Consider the following 3,162-nt stretch of genomic DNA (forward strand, 5'->3'; position numbering starts at 1 on the left):
AGATTTACAATGATATACTTGCAAACAGAGAATCAGTTGTAAAAGGAAAATTAGACGGGGAAGACAGGATGGAAATGTTTTTCTCTAGATCTTCTTGTCAGAGAGAGGATGGGAGACACAAGACAGGGAGTTATATCAATTCCACAACCCCACTCATGCCCTCATGGCAAAACACTAGCCATATGCTCCTCTCTCTTAAAGCAAAACCACCTGTACTTTAAGGAGAAGTCAGGCAAAATTTTTTATTAAAGTATTGTATTGCCCCCCAAAAGTTGTACAAATTACTGATATACACTTATTATGGGAAATGCTTTTACAGTGATTTTTTTTCCCTACTGCATCAAGGCTTCACTTCCTGGATAACATGGTGATGTCACAACCCGACTCCCAGAGCTGTGGGGGCTGTGGCTGCTGGAGAGGATGATGGCAGAGGGACAATAAGGGACACAGGGCACTGGAGTGACACTGAGCATCCTCTGCCATCATCCTCTCCAGTAGCCACAGCCTGCACAGCTCTGGGAGTCGGGTCGTGACATCACCATTTTATCTAGGAAGTGAAGCCTTAATGCAGTAGTAAGTGCAGGGAAAAAAAGCACTTAATAAGCATTTCCCGTAATAAGCGTATATTGGTGATTTCTATAACTTTTGGGGGGCAATACAATACTTTAATAAAAATTTTCGCCAGACTTCTCCTTTAAATGTATACCTTTATACAGGCAAAAGTACAGGGGTATAGGTTCCCCCTACCAAATTCATGTTCCTCTTGGCTTAGGGCTGTGGGATAGTCTAGAGACACATATACCTTTACTTTTAACAACTAGAGACAGTAAGGCTATGTTCACACACAGCAAAATACTAGATAGATAGACAGACAGATGGATAAATAGATAGATATATAGATAGAAGATATAAGAGCGATAGATAGATAGATAGATATGAGATAGGTAGATAGATAATTAAATAGGTAGATAGATAGATAGATAGATATGAGATAGATAGATAAGACTAAGATAGCCCAGCAATTTTATAAAATTAAATACATCAAAATAGCATAAAAAGAACTGCAAAGCTTGATTTCCCCCACTTATAACTCACTCACACAATGCTTCATTCAGTGTATTTCTTAGGTGGATGCCCAGGTTTTCTGTTGTGGTACAGTTCAAAAATGTTCCTCAACATTTTATATAGCTAGGTAGCTAGGTAGCTGAGGGGTGCAGAACAGGTGTGTGTGGTGCAGGTGTACCATATTCACCTGATCTGGGTGTCCGGAGCGACGATCTGCGGTCCGCGCCGTCCTCGCGTCTTCTTCGCTTCACTTCCAGGTTCGGTCGTCCAGCTTCGGAAATCTTCGGAAACGCTTGGGTCCTCGGGTTCGGCGGGTCTCGGCAATCTCCGGCAGCGTCGCTCTACTGCCCCCTAGCGGCTGATCAGTGAATATCATTCACTGAACAGTTGCTTTGGGTTAAAAAGATTTTTTTTTTTTTTTTCCAAATTTTTTTTTCTTTTTTTGCGCCCTAACGCCGCTGAGTGCTGATCAGCATCGCACGTAAGTGCGCCGCTGATCAGCAACTACTCCTTTTTGGCGTAGGGGTGTTTTTCCCCCCTATATCCTACCGCCACTGGCTGCTGATAAGTGCCGCACATAAGTGCGGCATTTATCAGCAGCTCCTTTCTTGGCGAAGGGATATTTTTTCTTACTGTCAAAAAAACACGTAAAAAACACTACACTACACGAAATAAAGTTTTACACTACACCACTACACATTTACATACCCCATATACCAATCCCCGTATAAAGATGGCCCCCAAGGTGTTTTTGGTGTCGGACGCATACGTTATTATTGCCTCCGACACCGAAACAGCCAGTGAGGATGAATGGGTAGATCCTTCTTTCCTCCATTCATCCTCATCATCCTCATCATCCAGTGACGTGTCTGGGGGGTAGCGTAGCGTCTTTTCCGCCAGTACCGTCCCAATAAGAGATGACGGTATGGCGTGAAATTCTACACACTCTGTGAGAGTACCTCAGGGTACACTTACAGATCCAGGGTACGTGCACACTGCGGAATGGCGAAGGATAACCCTTTGTGCATTCCGCAGCTGGCACCCGCCGGCGGACTGATGGAGGCGAGCGTCTCCACCCGTGTCATAGACTCCATTCTATGCACGGGCGGATTACGTCGTACGTCCAAAGAATGAACATATTGGACCGAGGGCAGAATCCGCCCGTGCATATAATGGAGTGTGACACGAGCGGAGACGCGCGCCTCCATCAGTCCCCCGGCGGGTGCCAGCTGCGGAATGCACAAAGGGTTATCCTTCGCCATTCCGCAGTGTGCACGTACCCTTAGAGTGTATGAAGGAAGGGACACCAAAATCCAGCCCCCAGATGCCCCCCCCCCCCATCCTCCGAGTTAGTGGGGAGATCGTTCGGGAACTGATCTTCCCACTGCTAGATAAAGGTTACCACCTGTACGGGGATAACTTTTATACCAGCACCCCCCTCTTCCGGTCCCTCGCTGCCTGAGCTACTGTAGCTTGCGGCACGATCCGTAAATATCAGAAGTAGTAATAAAGCCCTAATATTTAGCAGCCATGGAGTGGACCCAGCGCTTCTGGATATAAAGGACCCCGTATCGCACCAGGACAACATTTTCCAGGTGACGTCCCCCACACTGGAGAAAGGGAGACCCCAGAAGAAGTGCAGAGTGTGGAGTAACAGGGGGATCAGGAAGGACACCATTTTCCAGTGTGACACCTGTCCTGATCACCCCGGCCTCTGCATACTGGATCGCTTCAAGGCGTACCACACGTCATTGGGGTTCTACATTATCTAAATTCTGTTCCTTATTCCTATTTCATGGGTCACGTTGATCCAGGGATTATTCTGATCGCCATTATGGAGTCGGGAAGGAATTTTTCCCCTGTGAGGAGGCTACTGTCGTCTGCCTCACGAGGGTTTTTTGCCTTCCTCTGGATCAACACAGGTTGAATTTGATGGACACCTGTCATTTTCAACCTTATAAACTAATAATTGGCCTAATACCCCCAAATAAATTAGAATGGTCTCTTTTCCCCAGCTAGATAGGTATGGCCGCCATTCCCATTAGAGGATGCCATGATGCAATTACAAAGCCTCTGTGCGGCCAGGACAGTAGAAAC

The sequence above is a fragment of the Dendropsophus ebraccatus genome, chromosome 15 (assembly GCF_027789765.1).
Source record: "Dendropsophus ebraccatus isolate aDenEbr1 chromosome 15, aDenEbr1.pat, whole genome shotgun sequence".
Classification (NCBI taxonomy): domain Eukaryota; kingdom Metazoa; phylum Chordata; class Amphibia; order Anura; family Hylidae; genus Dendropsophus; species Dendropsophus ebraccatus.